The sequence below is a fragment of the Zonotrichia albicollis genome, chromosome 3 (genome assembly GCF_047830755.1).
Source record: "Zonotrichia albicollis isolate bZonAlb1 chromosome 3, bZonAlb1.hap1, whole genome shotgun sequence".
NCBI lineage: Eukaryota > Metazoa > Chordata > Aves > Passeriformes > Passerellidae > Zonotrichia > Zonotrichia albicollis.
The window spans coordinates 112,261,753-112,281,421 of record NC_133821.1 but is presented as its reverse complement, the minus strand read 5'-3'; the positions used below and the strand labels follow the sequence as shown (position 1 = coordinate 112,281,421).

General features: G+C 38.9%; 1 long non-coding RNA gene across 1 annotated transcript in view; it reads right to left on the bottom strand.

Moving 5' to 3' along the window:
• Positions 1-19,669, bottom strand: part of LOC113458865 (uncharacterized) — a 152,336-nt gene that overhangs the window by 99,127 nt on the left and 33,540 nt on the right. Inside the window, exon 2 of the long non-coding RNA XR_003379531.2 lies at positions 1,025-1,124. This is a non-coding gene — a long non-coding RNA (uncharacterized LOC113458865). The remainder of the gene's footprint in view (positions 1-1,024; positions 1,125-19,669) is intronic.

Here is a 19,669-nt window from a genome sequence, read left to right as displayed (position 1 = left end):
CCAACAATAAACTTACCACAGTTAAACTGAAAGGCCAACAAGGGATAAGGTCATCAAAACCAAGGCTCATTGAGCCAGTGTGTTTGGATAGATGCCATTTCCACTTTGTCAGTATGAAGAGTGCTATATTGAACCGAGAGAACAGAGCTCATGCTGACATAAAATTAAAACCAAAAAACATCAGGTCTATCGTGGTGATCTCACAAGGAGCAGCTATGCATTAGTAAACTCTCTGGTGTGACTATTGAATCTACCTTGATGTTTGTTACTTTACTGATTACTTTATTGATAGTGTCTTTTTTAAAAAGACATTATCACACAGGGAATGTATTTTCTCAACTGAGAAAAACTGGCTTTATGCCACTTCTGCTCTACCCAAAATCGACCCAACAGTAGCTTTGGGATTTAATTTAAATAGATATAGACAAAGCATGACAAAAGCATAGCACATAACAACCCTACATGGGCCTCTGATAATACACAATTTTTTGCTGCTGAAACAAATCAGAATATTTCTGGACTTAGGCTTTCTGCTCATGTTTTGCTTTTTTTTCTCTTAAAAAAAGTATTCTCAATTTAGAAGTAAAATACTACTATAAAATTCTGCTCTAAAACTAATAATAGACAACGGGACTAACTGATGTTTGGAGCCCTTGCAAAGTTATGCCTTTTATTAATGCCTAAAAATATTTTTGAAGCATTTCAGGTTATTTCTCTCAGAGGTATCTGATTTTCATGATATAAAGGTCATGGGAAGACTTCATGTCAGAATAGGTCTTGCAAAGGCCATTATGTTGATTCCTTTGCTCTTATGAATGGACAGCCTTTCTGACACATCTTTCGTATATGCAGTGCAAAGCTAAGTTTAGTCCTTGTGCTCTATGATACACGCAGTCCATTGACTTTGGGCAGGAGAATTCTAATGAGAATCGCCAGAAATACTGCTTGGATCAGCAGTGGCACGAACAAGTTTGAAAGGTACAAGGCAAGCAGTGTCCTCTGAACGTGGAAATTTATAACTCACCTCTTCTTCAGGTTACTCAAGTCGTGTCTGATTAATATCCTTCCGGGGAGTTTTTGTTTCCTCCTTTGTTGGAGCTTAGTTTCTCTTGCTCATACCACTGCTGGGAGAAAAATATTCCACTAGGAGAAACATGCAGCTGGGAAATACAACAAGTATAATGTCCCAGTGAGAGTAGTGGCAAAGGTTTGCTCAAAGGATGATGTTGAGCAGGGGCTGGAGATTCAACCATGGTGCCTCAAACCCACTGCTCAGGCAGAACTGGGGAAATCCTTCCACATAGGCTACCAGCAGGCATGATCCTAAAAAGACAAAACAGATTTTACATCAGGAGAAATGAGGGTCTTTATCACAAGAGAGTGAGTGAACAACAGAGAGGAATAAGTGAGAAAAACAGGACGGGATCCTGAGAAACTGAGTCTGGTAGAAAGCGTCCCTGCCCCTGGCAGGGGGATTGGAACAAGATTATCTTTGAGGTCCCTTTCAAGGCAAATTATTCTATTTTTTATTACTCTGAGCTGGCTAAAAGCCAGCCAAGATGTCCTGGACCTGAACAAGCCCTCTTTGGTTAGAGCAAGAGCAGGTTGCCCTGTTTACACCCTGCAGACACGTTTAGGGACAGTTCTGACACATTTCAATGCAATTGTGTTTTCAAATACACCCTAGAGAGCTCTAGATTGCAGTGATATTAACAAACAGCCCACCAAGCTCTGAAATCCTATAGAAACCTGTGGAATGTGTGGACCTAACAAACATCCTTGCCTTTCAACATCCCAGGCAGGCAGGCAAACACGATGACATTATCAAAAATGCCAAACCAAATTTTAACACTACTGAAAACTTCATAAAAGTCAGTGAAGAAATCTTTCTTCTGTTTACTATTAATGGTTGCAAGATAACCTTTATTTATAGTGCCTTGGGGACTTATTCAATAGGATGTAGTGACACTGATGAGAAGGATTATTTATTGTTTATACAGTTGTTTAAAGATGAAGGCTGCATAAATACTCTGGAAAGTATAATTCCATGAAAAAATCTTTTCATAATACATCAAAATACTTCCTGCATTAAAGTTATTCCGGACTCACTCTTTGCATCACAAGCCACATTTGCAATGCTCAGAAGGCCTGACTGTATCCTTTATCACACAGCATCTGATATGCAGTCAATGCAAGAAAATCAGTTTCTATCTGGTATTCATGTAGTGCCAATAATCTGCAAGGCATATCGACATCTTTTGAAAAACCAAGGAAACTGTGGGCTTGTTTGACAGAATTTAAAAAAGAAAGTTTCAAAACACACATTAATGGGCCATAGCACTTGCATTGAGAAGTGATGAAATGGTATGATAAGGATTACACGAGCAACAAAAACTTTCCTATTTTGTGTAAGCACATTAAAATATACCATGTTATTACTAGGTTGTGCATAAGCTCAGAAATGTCTTAAGCAATGAAAAACACATTTTTGTTCATAATTTCCAAAACAAACGTAAAAAGAAACTTTATACACCCAAGAGGCAAGTCAGACAATACCGAACACAGTGCAAAACCTCTGGTTATCACATTCTGTTCTTACTCTTTCATTCTTGTCACTAGTACCCCAAGCAAATACATTGATCACAGGATAGTTTCCACCACTTCTGTCCTCACTTTACACCAAGACCACCAACAACAATGATTTAATTGATCAGTTAGACATGTGAACTATGCATATACGACAGAACAATTCATGCCAGAAACCACTCACACTGGAAGTACCTGCTGTTTGGCCCATGAGCCCTATTGTCTCACGTTCAGTGAAAATTTGACTTATTTTATTCCTTTATATCTATGAATATGAATTTTTATATATTTGACGAGCATTATACCAAACACAATTGAAATCATTCTCCATCATGTTTCTTTTTCCTCTAAGCTCCAGGTCCCAGGGTCCAACTTTTTCCAGAGGTAATGAGCAGTCTAGTTTTCAATGAATCAATAACCTCTAATCAATAGAGCATCTCTAGGGGTTGATTTTAAACACCTAAAATTAATCTGTCTCAGGAGGCACCATTCATCTGTGTTCACTGCAGAGATGACTGCTCAGACCAGACACTCTGGTGTCCAGCATCAGGGAAACTGAGTGCTGAACTAAGCTACAGCAGTACTTAGCCCATAACCTACTACTTTTTCAGAAACTAAAAGTTTGGGAAGATGAAATGCTGTATTTCTGAAGCCAGTAAATTAATCATAAAATTATAGAATGTTTAAGAGTTGCTATGGTTTTAAAGACCATCTAGTCCCAACCTCACTGCCCTGTGCACGGACATGTCCCACTTGACCAGGTTGCTCAAGGCTTTATCCAACCTGGCTTTGAACACCACCAGGGTTGGGGCATCTGCAACCTCCCTGGGTTCAGAGAGGTTTAGACCTGTCCCAGTGTCTGAACACACCTCAGAGTGAAAAATTTTCATTTTGTTTTTAATGGAGGATTGGGAGAAAAAATGTCTTTATGTTGTGGGAGTCATGGGAACAGAACAAAGAGCCTTTTCGGCTTTTTCTGTGGAAAGCAATCCTCAGTGATATAACTCCTCAGAAATTTTTTGTATGCTGAAAAAGGTTTTCCGTTAAACTTTTCTGGGCAAATCCATCTGGGGTGTATTAAGACAAATCTAGTTATACTGATCTATTACTTCTGTCTGAGCACTTAGTTTTCTTCAATTTAAAAACAACATAAGGGAGTAGGAAAATCTTTAAGCAATGAGACATGACATACTATACCATGCTGTACTGTTGATTAATGTGTATCCCAGGTGGATGGGGAGTAAGATAAGTGCCTACACCATATGTGGTGAGTGCATTAATCAATATTAACGTGTATTAACAGGTACAGAGAGAGGGTACTGAAGAAGAGCTGGTTTTGGAGCACAATCCTGCAGTGATGGCAATGGGGGATTGAATCTTGTTGACATGAGGAGTCAGTCTGACCTCTGAGACTGTGATCTTAGACAAGCACGTGCATTTGATGGACTCCACACCACAGGATGTTGCAGAAGCTAAAAGCTTACATGGATCCAAGGAGAGGAAGGGCAAGTTCATGGATCAGAAATGTTTCAGGCTGTAAATTTAAAGAAATATCTCCAGGTCAGGAAGTTTCTGAGCTGCAAATGATTGGAAGCAGGGGGAAGCCTAAGTATCACATAGAATTCACCCTGGTTTTATCCTCTTTCCTAGATACCTCCTTTTGATGGCCATCAGGGACTGGGCAAAGAGCTGGAGAGCCATGTGGTACAATCCCATTCAGTGCTCATCTAGTCTGGTGGTTTATGCCCTAAATTTACAGCATACATTGAGTCCTCGTTAAATCTGTGCAAGTTGTTCAATGCTCAGATTGGAGCAGTGTGTGCAGCTGCATGCACACCTCCACTGACTCATTGAGACTCAGGTACCTGCCTCACTGCAAACACTGGCAGGAATTCAGCATGGTCTCCTACCACAGAGACCTGCTACCACAAAACATGTGCTGCCATCATCTCCCGTGTCAGAGCTCTGGTGAGGCACCAAGCCTGGAGAGATACTGCCTGCCTGAAGGTAGAAAATCAGCCAAGAGGCATAAATCAGTGCAGTACAGAATACCTCAGGAACGCCACAGCACCACTGCTCCACACACAGGAGAGGACTGGGATTTTCAGGAATGAGGCAGCAGCTCTTGCTCTGTTCTGAGTTCAGAAACATCCCCATTTTCCACCCTGCCAGACAGAGACCTTATAACACAACTGCCACGTTAGAGAAACCAAAGAAACAACAATAACATATTGCTTATTGGAGCATATTAACATGCCCCACAGCAGTCTCATTATGACTGTTAAACTTTTACCTAAGATACTGAATTAAATTCCTTTTTTATTTATGGTCTCCACTCTAGATTCTGCTACTTACAGCCCTTCCTACTAGCACAGGAACCACAGTGGTTCAACAGTCCAACAGTAAAACAATGCTGTCAACTGCCTACTTTTAAATTAAATTAGGCTTCTCTAATGCTTCTAATTTAATGTGTTAATGCACACAGCAAAAGCAAAGATTTTGAGTTGGCTTTTGTGTGATTCACCTAGTCCTGTGTTTCAAAATCTTTTTGAGATGCTGAAGTGGCATTTAAATTATAATTTCAACTGATCAGTTAACTAACATATTTGAATGCTGATCCTTTTCCATCACTATAATTTTGAATTTAAAGAACCTTCTATTTTAAAGGTGAAGAACTCTAAAAACCGCACATGGCAGTAAACATCTCAGCTATGTTTCATCCTTTGTCTCCATTCTAGGCAATATGAGGGAGCATCGGTAGCTTGCATCCAGCTATTAGGATCTGTCCCTGTGTTGATCAATAAAGACCTCACGACTTCACTCTACACTTCAGTTCCAAGCCTTAACTACTCAGTAGACAGCCTGTAATTTCAGCAAGGGACGAGAGCGCCTGCAGGTGTTGAATTAATGCATTATGAAAGCTGAACTCTGCTGTGTTGCAATGGAGTTAAAATCAGGCTTCTCTGCTCTTGCTGGCAATATTCAGCTCCCAGTATACTTCTGACTTTGGATACATAGGCTACCCAGTAATTTTGTCACATCTTGAGTATAGAGCAGAGGTAAAAATCCATTAGAGTCTTACAGCCATAGGTTGTATTTACCATTTGCTAACAGTCTATTGTGTTGTGAAAGGAGCCTGCTTCTCTAGTCCCACCACAGAAAGTTTCTTTTGTCTCACTAAAACTCTCAGAAAGGAACTCAAAACTCAAAAAGGTCACTGATTTCTTAGGAAAATAATGTAAATTGTGATGTTAAAAATATCCTCAGTAAAATCAAACTTTGGGAAAAATGTATTTTGAAAGAAAAATATTTTAATTATAATTTTTTTAATTTTAAAATCAGACCTGAAACATTGTACTGAGTGTTTTCAATGCCACTGATCCACTGACTTTGGATGAGAAAATTAACATAGGCAGTGAAGAAAAGCCATCATCAATGCAGCTGTTTTTTTAGGCAGACACCTGCTCAGCTATGCCTCTGTGGGTCACATCTAGTTGCCAGTCCATATGTGTGACATTTCTGAGGCCAGATTGCAGCTTCATCTCCCAGTACCTCAGTAAAGCTGAGGAAATTTAGATGTCTCACTAAGGCCATGTTGACACCTGTCTCTGCTCCTAACCTGTACCACTGGGCCACCCCATGGGGAGAAGGAGGAAAACCTTCAGTACTGAGGTGGAGATGAAGACGTCTGCTCAATATTTTGAATACAGCTGCTCTGTTCCCCAGAGCAAGTTTGCAAGTCCTGAGTAGAGCTAGTCATCAAGGTGAGGTGATGTAGGCAGCTGCCTCAGGCAGCAGGCTGCCAGGTGGAAATCAGCCTTTGCTGCGACTACAGCTGGAAACATGAAGGGCAGCAGCTACTTCTGGGTGGGAGAATAAGGAGACTTATTCAAGAAACAACCACCAATCCCCTCTTCCTCTCAGCAATGATAAATCAGGCTCCCCAGGGGTCTTCCTCTATTTTCTCCACCTTAGTTTTACTTCTCTCCTTGCTAAGAAATCTTACATGCAAAGAAACAGACTCTCCCCAGATAACTGCTACAGATTTTGATGTCCCAGTGAGTGATACAGCTTATGCTAACTGTAACCTTCTGCAAAGCCAGGCCAGGCCAAATGTTCTAGCTAACAAATCTAGTTAACAAATTGTGTCAGTCCCCTAATATGTACTGGAGTTCACAGCCTTCCACAGTCAGAACAGCACAGGCAGGAAGGGGTCTCCCAAAGTCACCTTGTTCAACTTCCCACTTGAAGCAGACCCACCACAAGCACTAGTCCAGCTTTGCCCACCTAGGGCAAATATCCAACAGTAGAGATCACACAATCTTTCTGAGCAACCTGTTCCAGTGTGGCACTTATGGCACAAGATTTTTCCTAATGACAAACCTTAATGCAGTCTCTCCCTGCTGCCCCTGGTTGTATGACCTGCCACCACTGCCAAGCACTGCAGTTATATCATTCTTATGACTGGCCTCCAACCAATCTACCTTGGTCTAGGTGCAACATCACCAGCGTGGACTGGGGAAGAGTTATTTTCCTTAGTCTACCCACCACACTCCTCCCAACATACTCTGCATGATGTTCCTCCCTTTCAAAGAGGCTGCATTGTCTCCTCCTATTCATTTTGGTATTCACCCAGTCCTTTTCAGCAGTTACCACTTGGACAGCCAGCTCTCAGTATTATTGGTGAACATATTTTAAGCAGAGGAGCAGAGCAGGAATAAAAATATGCAAAGCACATCCATAGGAGTTCAAAAATAACATGTTCCATTCCCATTATCCACTTGTTCTCCCTTCTGTACTCACACTGCCCACACTAGGCTCTGCCCCGTGTTATTATTAAATTCAGCTGTTGGAACTGCCAGTACCAAAGCATTCACAGGTGCTTTTAAAAACAGGCTTAAAATCATGATGTTCCAAATGTAAATGGGACAACTACTATTGGTTTGATCATTATTTATACATGTTCATACAGCCTGAGTGTATGTAGGGCAGGGGAAAGAGTCCTCAGTATATTTCCCTGCTATTTCCACACAAGCAGGAAGTGCAGCCCAATAAAGAGGGATTTTTTGAGTGAAAGAGTGCTGAAGACTCAGCTCACACTTTACCAGAATTTCAGGGCATTTTATTTCTGACTAGCTCCAGTCTATTCCTATGGATTTGATCAGCCATGAACAAAGTGAATTAGGTACAAAGTGAGAGTACACCTTTCATTTTACTTTCATGTACTCCAAGATGTCTCTACAATGTGAACTCAATATTGTAAACTGTAAAGACTATGATTTGTGTTCCAGAGGTACTCTCCTGATTTGAAATAAATGCTAATGCAGAGGTATATGAGTTTCTTCTTTGTGCACTTCCTGACCCTACTCCTTGTGTCTCAATAGCAAGAAAAATACAATCACTTAGATTGGAAAACACCTTAAGATCATCAAGTCCAACCTTTAACTAAATCATGTCCCGAAGTGCCACATCTACACATCTTTTAAATTCTTCCAGGGATGGTTACTCCACCACAAGGCAGGCTGTTAAGGGAAAGGAGAAAGACAGAAAAATACTTGTGGTAGAACACAGGCATTCTGACTGAAAATGATATCTCGTGTCTATCAACATGTGTTTCATTTTACTTTCCCTGTCTTGAGCTTGGTTTGCGCTCAATTATTTATTTTGCATCATTCAAACAAAAACAAAACAGATAAGAATGTTAAATATAATTATACAAAATGCTGTACTCTGAGGTCCTGAGAATCACTGTGATTACAAACAAAATTTTAGATGTTCAGTACCATTTTCTTTATCTCATGCCTTCAGTTGAAGAACCATTATTGTTTCCTTCTCTGGCTCACATTTTTCATTGCCCCTTTTTTGCAGCATGTATCAGTGCAAACTTGCATCCTTCCTGAAGCATTGAAGGTTGTTCAGTTTATTTACATCCAGTAGTACATTGATACTTTCCACGTGCAATATGAGGTCCTAGCTAATCCTTGGACACTAATTTAGTTGAATAGCATAGTTACAACTCTCTGTCATTGCTAAAGTTAATGATCTGATACTTTACAAGACAAGAGACATTTCAAATGAAATTGATTGTATTAATAGTTTTATTGAGCAATATTAACAGAAGTGTGTTGTTCCACAGTGTCCTCAAGCAAAGCCTTTATTGGCACATTAATGGTGACATAATGCCCAAATCCATAGTAAGAGACACATTTTATTTCTATAAAATACAGTTATGGATAGCCTAAAATTCTATATCAGAAACTGAGAATCATCCCATTCTGCTTGAAAGCCCCCTCTTCTGTGGGAATGTATGGATAACTACTGCATGCAAATCACCCCATTGTACTGACAGACTCTGTGTTGCCAGCTGTCTGTGCTAGAGAAGAAGAATATCTGGTGGAAATGGATGAATTAATTTGCTTCTGATGTACTGAAGTATCTGGGATCCCATTTGATATTAGGAAGAGGGGAATGTAGCCAGCACCTTGGAAAATAAGACTTTTTCAAACAAGTGATATTAGAGCGTTTCAAGTCTGTGTGATGAACATTGAAGAACACCTGGTGAAGAAGGCAAGAAGGAAGGTAGCAGAGAAGAGCAGCTATACTCTATTTGAGAGAGTCAAAATAGGCCAGTTTCACAGCCATAATTTAAAGCTGTTGAAAAGCAACCCATACCTTACTTACTATTTCAGTCTCTGGACCTAAAATTACTTATTCAAGCCAAAGGTTTTCTCAGCTAGAGGAATGCTGCACTGGCCCTCATGTATATCAAACAATCAGTTTCTCACACAGATCACAGCCCAAATTCAAAACCAAACTTTTTTTCTCACAATGGCCATATAATTTAGGTCAAGTTAAATGCCAAGTATCATTGAAAAATTGCAGAATTTTCAATTTTAAAATTTTCTCCATGTCAGACTGCCAAGTGATCCAACCTGTGTTTCCAGCTCATATATACAGGCATCCTTTGTGAAGCTGCATATCACTATATACAGCTATGGTCAATCACCTAGTATAACTTTCAGCAGAAGCAATAGGGTTGTCTGGCACAGTTAAAGGTGTACTGATGAAGAGAGAGCGTCTTTGCTACTTTACTTTAATAACCCAACCAACAGAAAGCAGAGGAAAATACAGTTCAACAAAATTTTTCATCTCCATCTGCCCTTAGCATTGTGTATATTTGCCTACCATGACACATCCAGGGAAGAAAACTGAGGACATATATGGGATAATAAAATAATTAATTCTGTCTGTAAAGTGCTAAGCCAGACCAGCCCTCAGAGGGTTCTACTTCAGATGCTGTGATTGTTTTTCTCTCCCAATTAGTTTATCTCTACTGATAGCAACCTGAATTGCACAACACTCCCTCAGTGTTAGACACCATAGTAGACACAAGTTGTGTAAGAGGCAAACACAGCAAGCAGTCTTATTACCACAGAATCATAGTATGCGCTTGGGTTGGAAGGTAATCTTGAACTTCATCTATGTCCAATCTCCTTGCCATAGGACCCTTTCCAGTTGACCAGGTTGCTCAAAGCCCCATCCAACCTGGTCCTGAACACCTCAGGAATGGGGCATCCACAAATCTGGGCAACTTGTTCCAGTCCCTCACTACCCTCACAACCAAGAATCTTTTCCTAATATCTAATCTACATTTACTCTACCACTCAGAAGAGATATTTTGGATGAGCTTTGAACATTGTAGCAATGGACAAAACTGTGGCTTCCAAAGGCTTCAAGTTTTCAGCTTGTCATCTCTCACAGTTTTTTCAAATAAAAGTGTCAGCCAGTCTGTGGGATGTGGTGAGCATGCCCATAACCACCGAAGCAAAAGGCTTGTGGGGCATTGCCTTGGAGGAGTAAGAGTCTAGCAGATCACCTCAGCAGCCTTCAGTTGTACAGAGTTCCGGCACCCTGCTAGATCTACAAATAGAAAAGGCAATAAAGACCATCCCAACTAATAGGATAAAGAAGCCTACATGGCAAACACTTCTGCCATTTCTTCTGTGTTTTGCTGCTTTCTCCCCAGGTACAAATGATTTCCTGTGCCTACAATTTTCAAGAGAGAGCGTTGGAAACTGTGTATGATGCAGCAAAGCTTGACAGCAATCCAGCAAGGTGGGCAGCTGAAAAAGGAGGCAGAGGCAATCAGAGGAGAACTGCAGACAATTGTTCCACAGCTGAATTGTGAGCCTGTGCCTGTGAACTAAAAAATCTATCTCAGATAATTGACATTTATTTGATTGAAACAGCAGGGTGCCCTCCATCAGAATGGGAGGAGACCATATGGAACAACAGTATGAGTGGAGATAATGTTTGTCTGCTGAGTGTGTCAATGTGTTTAGAGATTATTCATCGGGCTCTAGGGATTCCAGTATGGTAATGTTTCAGCTAAATTAGAATCAGATTAATTGCTCTAATCTAATGGAAAGACAATGTTTATCAAATTATTGCTTCTTCACCACATGATATTGTGGTGTCATTACTCTTTGAGTTAAAAAAAAAATAAAATAAAAAGGCTCTCTTGTATCACATCTGCTCATGAGCTCCTTAACAGTGTTGATTACTGCACAAGAGAGACAGTGCAGTTTATAACTCTCTAAAGAAATTAATGAATTAGGGTGAAAGTTTGGTAGAAAACAAATTCTCCATACTGTGGGTAGACCTGAAACTACATTAATTGGAATGACTTTGCCTCATTTGGGACTTAGGCTTTTTTGGAGGGACTTTATTTTTGTTCAAATGTTGATACATTTTTGCCTCTTTTAAATTTTATTTTAGTGGAATGAGCTTGTTTTTTTCACAGAGCCTAGCACTAAAATGGAACCATATAGTAAAAAAGTTAATGTTTTCCTCATTTTTTTTCATCTTCTTTAAGTTGCATCTGAAAATTGCAATGAAATTTCTAAAAAATATTGAGTGTGCAGATAAGATGACTAAAATCCTTTAGATATACTTGCTATTATTTAATGCTTAGGGTCATTTTAGATCACCTGTCAAATGCCAACCCAGAGGAGATACAGAGCTTTTCAGCTACCTTAAAACTGAATGGAAACCCGCAGTTCTGGTAGCACTACACTGCAAGTGCTGAGTACCTCATAAAGTAAGATTCTCCTTTAATCTGTCCAGAGCCTGAATGGTGCAATAGCCTCCAAAGATGTCTTTTAAAAGCTGGTTCCAGGCTTTTTACCCTTAGCATTTTAGAACACTTTCAGTATATGTTATACATGCTAAAACACAACATTAAAATATTAGCCCTTTTAAAACTTTATCTAGTAAGCACAATCCTCAAAAGGAGTAGAAGCATGACCTCTTCTCAAAAGTGCTAATAAACCCACCAGGAATACCCCTCCATTCTGATTTTCCAGTGTGTTGCCCTGACTTGATGCTACTGAAAAGCACTGGGACTTTTTCACAGGACTTTGTGTATCACACCAGAACAATAGAAGACAGTCAGGCACTTTGTCTCAGCCTAATTTATAATGGTGACATGGTGTTTGTGAGGCATTCAGGCTACATGCTTAAGAGAGCACTGAACAAATATTTTCTAGGCTTCTATAGTAACTAATAGTTTTTCCTGCCTTAAAAGGGTCATATATCCTCTCAAAACATATTTCACTGAATTCTATTTAAATAAAAGTCAATACCTTTGTTACTCAAGTGTTTATAATGCCTATTAAAACACATGGTTTATAAAAGTGGGCTAAACGCAACCACAAAAGTGATTGAGCAGAAAGCACTGCTTATTCATTCTCTCCCCAGTAACTTTCTCTCCCAGGTACAATTTGGCACAAAAATGCCAAGATTTTAAGGCCAGGACCTGTGCTGGCAGGATATTTGTTGTGCCTGTATTCTAGGATTCAGTGTTTCCATAACCCATTTCCCTCCACATGCATTTTTCTCAGACTTACACAGCAAAGCTTTCTGGAGAGACAAACTCTCCTTCAATCTTTCTTATTTGTAAGACATCAGAAGTTCATGGCAACTCTCCCATATAAAACTTTGAGTTTTCAAGCCTTATTTTATAAACATAGATCAAAAGTGTAGTAACGTGGGATGCAAATTGGGCTGCAAAACCAGATGCACTCTGAAGCCAAGATGACAAAGCCCTAGGCACTTGCTCTTTTCCAAGTTTCAATACAAAGCTGTTGTTAAACCCTTTTTGGATACCCAGTTTTTTATATTTCTGTTTGAAACTAACAGAGAATCTGCCCTCTTTCCCAGTGTCTTCCGACTACTTTTGAAGTGAGTAAGGCTCCAGAACGAGCCGCGGTGGATGGCAGGCAGACACTTACCCTGTCATCACTTGGTGCTTGGATCTCACTTGGTACCTTTTGTTCCGAGAGCTCCAGCAAGAGCTTCCCCATTGTTTGCCCTGCTGTAGGAGCTGTGAACTTCCAGCCTTGCCACTCCCCGCTGGGCTCCTGAGCTCTGTACAGCACAAAAATCCACAGTCACGTCGTGCTGGGCACGGAAACACACTTCTCACAGATATATGTAACTTAAGGATGATGCAGCTTGCTGAGGAATACTGTGACTCACTGTATAACCCACATCACAAAAACACCATTCAGGAAAAATATACTAGTTTAGTATGGATCTATAAGCTTTGAAATACAGATGGCTAATCTAAATGCTTAATTTAAATAAATGACTTATTCATGATCTTTAAATTATCCACTACCATTATTTGGAAATGATTTAAAGTAGCTGTAGTCCCACACGGGAGAAATGGTGACATGCTGTTGAGAAACCTTTGTTGGTAAAATATACGGATTTATCTGTTTTGAAGCAAAAAAATGTTGTATACATAGGACACTCCATGTGGTAATGAATTAGAAGATTTGCAAACTAGCAGCAGGGGATAGTGTTTCTGAAGAAAAGTCCTTTACTAGAATCGGCAGGGTACTTCAAAATTGCTATTATTACTATCTATTAAAAATCGCAGTGTTAAAAATGCATAGAATGCTCTACAGAAAGATTAATGTTATGGTTCATTCCTTGCTCTTAAAAGAATTTAAAACACAGTTCTGCCTCTGGAGACATTGTTGCCATACTCACAGTAGCCTGAAGGACCCAACAAAGTCGACAGAAGTTGCAGCCTATGATAAAAAGCATGGCTGGGCATTGATTCAATATAGGCAAAACAAGAAAAAAATGTAAGAAAAGCAAGATATTCAGATCTGAGAATTTTGACCCTGACTCTTCTTATAGTCTGGTTTAATTGCACTGTATGAAATTCTGCTTTCATTGGGAGTCAGTATAAGTTTTATCATCTATTTAAATGCAAATTCAATTGACTTCAAGGAGGTTTTCCCAGTTTCATTTGTGTGTGTATATAGCTACACATATTTTAAACAAACAACGGGAGTAAATTTGTGAAAATAGAACTGTTTGCTTTTTTGATTTTGGCAGTACAGTTTTCCTGCACCCAACCTTTGTCCAAACTGGTATGCACTAAGAAATTACACAACTTATACTTCTTTGACTTATATACCCAAGCAACAATATAGAAGGAAGATTCCCAAATAATTAATTTTGATTACAGTTTTATTCTAAATTGTCATTCATACATGCATAGATTATGCATAAAAATATATGATCTTCTCTATAGAGAGTCAGAGGTAGCTTTAGACCTAAGAATGACTGCAGTGAGAGGACAATAAGCACTACCACCCTACTTACTTTCCTTTAGTATTTCTTCATTGCTTAGGAACTGTACCAGCAGAGCAGAAGCCTGTGCTGGCATGACTTGGTAAATATCTCACAACTTCAGTATTCAACCATGGCATCTGCAGAGCTATCACAAACTGTTGCATCAACATGTATGAGGACATACATTTTCAATTACATAGATTTTTTTTAATCTCTGACATAGATATGTAAATTATTCAGGGAACAGATTATATATATGCTATAAAGGCAGCAGAGTAGTTTTAAAGCACAAGGGCAACTTTTCACTGTTCAATAACTCAATTTTTATCTAATTATTGCAAATTATAATGCAATTTCTGAGCCAACAACATTGTTGTAACTGATTTTCTGCTTGAGCTGTACAAACACTAAAAAACACCTGAAACTGGCAAGCTCATGTGTGTAATTGAAAAAAAACCCATTTCTGGTAAACAAAATGTGCCAAGGTTTTTCACCTGCAGCAAATTATTACAGGTGTTAATAAAACCTATTTAAATAGCTTTCCTAGTACATGAGAAACTTCTTATATAGCTCTGGATACGGCTCTTTAGTTTTGTTTTATGGGAGCCTAGTAATTGCAGTAGAAATAAAGTGACCATAGAATTCAGTATTGCAGGATTGATGGCTCCTGTAAAGGGATAAACCTTGCTGTTTGTCACAGTTGCAGACTTTAAAGACTCACTTGTACTTCTCATCTATGTCTCAAAAAAACCCCAAAAACTAAAAAGAGCCCACAACACTTCTTCAATTGATTTGCCCTTTGTCACTGTCGCAGATACGTTTTCCCTATTTTGACATGTAGTTGTAATTCTATTAGCAGCCCATTGAATGCCCTGTGAAATCGATCTGTGTTGTGCTAGCTGGGTCTTCTTAAACTAGGTGATTTACTGCTTCTGCCTGCTAAAAAAAAAAAAATAAAAATAAGAAAAAGGAAAAAAATAAGAAGTATTTTGACTCCATGGTCAACAAAGTACCTAAATAGTCTCTGAAAATGAATAAATTTTAGTTTGGTTGCTGGCTGTCCCAGTGGCAGACAAGCTGTGACCTCTTGCCAGCAGCTTTACTGAGATGCCTCCTGTTGCTGGCATGTAAAAATGATTGTCAATTTCCCTTATTCATTTACCTCAGTGGCTCATATATAAACTAGATCTCATTTACCCAAAATGTCCTCAACATCAATCTATTTGGTTTACCTAATTTTGTGATTTCTCACTGGGCTGCCCAACTGCCTGACACTGGAGAACAAGTTGAAACCTATTCAATGCCTATCCACTGCTGCAGACAGAAAACTTGGTGCATTTACCATCGTTGTCATTCTAGTTTAGGTCAGAGAAAGGGGTTAGCATCATACTCATCTTATGCAGTGGTATATGACCTATAATTTACCCGGGTCTAAAATGATGTCCGGGAAGTTTAGATTATGTCCTGATATCTGCTTTGATTGCACTAATTCTTTCCTCTGGATCAGAAAAATAAATTACTTTTCTACTAGCCATCAAGAAAATTTATGTTGTTTCAGGTTGTTGTGTGGAGATTTTCTATTATCTGAAAATGTGAATTTTTGATTGTGGATACAAAGAGATGAAGAATACTTTAATGTACTTTGTTATCTTAACCAAAAGTCAGTTTCTAGCTGTGTTTTTTGACAGGCTGTGTAACCAAGCAGAGATTTAAAGAGGAGCAATACTTTTTTTTTTCCAAATTTAGTACCCCTGATTTTTACATAAGGATAGTCATTATTCTTTTCACCAAGCATGTGCAATTTGTTAATGAATCCTGGACTATTTTTATCATGTACTAGAAAGGGTTACAAAAGTACAGAGATGCTGTATTGTGTGTGGTCATCAGGAAGAAAGCTGACCCACCCAAAATGTTGCAGTAGTGAGTTCTTTTTGTCCCAGTCTTTTTTCCTTCTGACTCATTTTAAGATCCATTACAGATCTAAGAGAGCATCTTAATGCTGACTCAAAAGGCCCAAGGGGTAAAAAAAAAGTAACCCAGCAGCTGTGTGACTTCAAAAAATGAGAAAGATGCCTAGAAGAATGTACAAAAGCATGCACTGAAGATAAAGGAAGAAAATTCAATAATATCCACTTGAAATGGCACAAAATAATACTGCTGGAGGTGGCTATTAGAGTTGATACACTATACTTAGTAAAGAAAGAATATACCAAATAAAAGACTAAGATGAGGGAAAGAAGAAGCTGTCTTGCAACACCTACATCAGAAAAAGGATCTAGGACATCTGGGCTTTATTTAGTCCTTTCAAATATTAAAGCCTAAAGAAAAACACAGACCATGTTGCTTGAGATAACACCTTTTAGAAAGATACTGAAGGAAGGAATTTGAACAAACTGGCAGAATTTTCTCAGGTAAAATTCCAATGAAACATCTCCGAACACAGTGATTGTAGTAATTGTAGGTAAAAGAAACAATACTAGTGAAAATAGCAGAGCCTGAAAACCAGCAGTAGGCAAAAAGGGGTGCATTCAGGGCAGGTTTTGGACAGGACCTTCATTCCACAGACACAAAGCTCCCTGCTGACATGACACCCCCAAAGACCTCAGACTGTATGGTAAAGCAGCCCCCTGAATAGAGACAACACTGGAATTGAGACTAGATGACCTCCCACTTTTCGGGTCTATTCACTCTCACCATAGTTGTTTTCTCTGTGGGTGTGGCCCAGGCTTTTGTCAAAAGATAGGGAGACATTTCCCAGCAGGACCTGGGTCTTGGGTGAGGGTCCTCAAAAAGTCTTCAAAGCCCTACTTATTTTAAAAATAAGCATTGACTTTCTTCCTTGAATTTTATATTGCCAGAGGTAGCAGTAATTTTGTTACAGAACATGTTGACTGCCAGGGAACAGTTAGCGAGATATTCTGGGTGAAATTGAATTGGGTTACTCATTATCACAGGAGAAGCTGTCCTTTTGAGAATCTATTGAATCCATTATTACTTGCAGAGGAGACCTTTTGTAACACTGATAAATGTCAAATGCATGGGAGTCTCCACAGAAAACAAGGATTTGCTAGCCCTGGCAGTTGCCCAGTATGGCATTTTGCACTGACTTCAGCTGAGTATAAATATAGAATGTGTATAAAGGACATTGGCCTCTCACAGCAAGGACACTCTGAGTTAAATTTAGTTATACAAAAAACAGGTTCTAAAGGAGACTGTGTAGCACAAAAAATTCTTCCTTCCTCCTCTTTTCCCAAAGGATGGGACCTTCAAGCAAACTCGTTTTTTCCTGTCTTGGAGGTGTATGTAAAGATGGTAGATTGGAGAAATGCAGTGAGGAAAACACAAATATGAAGATACCAGCAGGGGTTGTCAGCCCAAGGGGTGGAAGGAAAGTGTAAAGTATCAACTTTACAGAACTAAAAGAGGCAGCAGGTTCAAAATGAGCAAAAGGGTGGGTGACAACAGCAGCAAACTCTACCAATACTTGAGACATCTTTGCCACAAGAGGCAGTCACACATATCTCTGAACAACAGGCTCCTCTTATAACGGTGACATTTAAAGGGCAATTCTACCTCACTCGTGTGTCTGACTTTCACCTAGATTTTCCTCACCAGAAGTGGCGTTCATGTCCACAGGTCCACACAGCAGACATGAGTACATCTGAGTTTATCAGAGGAGTTCAGAAAGCAACTTTTTTGGCCTGCTTTTGGTCAGATGAATTAACTCCACTGATGATCTTGGTTAGATCATCAGTGACCACAACAGCAAACTTGACACCTTCTTGCCTAAAATCAGACAAATCAGTCAAGCAGTTCTCTGAAAGAAAGTGTCCAAGCTCACTGAGTAGTGGAGACATGTCCTCTTAAGGGATTTTAGACTTAATTTAGGAGTCCTATAGAAAAAAACTTGTTAGGACTGGTAAGGAAACAATGCAGAAAGTGATTAATGGGGAGCTTGATTTGTTTTGCAAGACAGAACAAGTACTCAAGTTAGAACTGCAGTAAATCTCGTCCAGCTTTTGAAGTGAATACAGTCTGTTTGTCTTCACTGAACTGAATCCTCAACATACAACAGCTAATTAAAGACTGAAAAAGTCTGTAAATACTTTGACGAATATTGATATTTAAGCCTGTGATGTTCACTTGGCTAGTTGGCTGTCTTGTCTCATTTACTCCCGTGATGCTGCAAATGACGGTGATGATCTCATCATCTGAAACTCCTAATAAAACAGCTACTCCAAGATGTATGAAGAGGATCTTTCTGATATAAAAACTAAATAAATTACTTTTGATAAACAAGGGAAAATGGAATCACTCACAGTATATGCCTACTGTTGCCAGAAATCTGGGAAGAATATTTCCCAAAAACCTTTTCATTAAAATGAACAATAAAACAAATTATCTAATTCAGAGCTGACTCGTAGCAGAGAAATATTATCAAAAATTGGACTCTGCCAGAGTCAAACTATTTACACCACTTAGACCAATCTGGCCTAAAATACTTAAAACATGGTTAGCTGGATGCTTCCAGTCTGATGCCTCACATTATAATGTAAGATTTACATCCTGAGGAATATTTTTTCTATGTCTTTTCCTAATTCAGAGTGCCACTGGCATCAAATATCTAGGTATCAATTTTTCAAATTACACCTAAAGTCTAACAATGGTATCAATTTTTATTATTTTCCTATCCACTTGATAGGTTTATACAAAGGTTATAAACATAACACAAGTCAGCAAGCAAAGGTACATAATTAAGATGCATCCAAAATACCCCAAGCAGCAAGTAAATATTTTCTTTTTAATTATATTATTACCTGGGTTTATGTTACTAAATTGCTACACAATTTCATATATAATTGATTTTCCAAGAAAAGTATTACTGAAGTGATTCTGTAGTTCAAAACAGCATGAACCTAATAATACACAAACAATTTCTATCTCACAGCCTATAGTGGTGCATGGTATTTGTATGCTGAAAAAAAACATTCCTTCATATTAACAGTAATTTTGAATGCAACATAAAAACTCAATGACTTTTTTTCTCTTTATTTATTAAGAAAGATACTAACAGTGCCTCCTGTGAGGATATATTTTGTAGGTTCTTTTGCAGATTATGAAAATAGTTGTGAGGAAATATTTGGATAAAGGAAGACAAAGCTCCAGGTAGCAATAGATCTCATACTGAGTTGATAAATGCAATTAGGGATCAGAAGGATGAACAATTACTTCAGGGGACTTTTGATACCAGAATGCAATATCAGATGATTAGAAAACTGGAAAAAATATCATCTTTTCCCTTTGCAGACACATCCAGCAGCCTCAGCACAAGTGAGAAAACCATTGTGCTATGGCAGTGGATATTGCCTGCCCTGAAGTGTTCACAGGCCCAGTAATCAAATATGAGCCTAAAGGAATATCTGCCAGATCT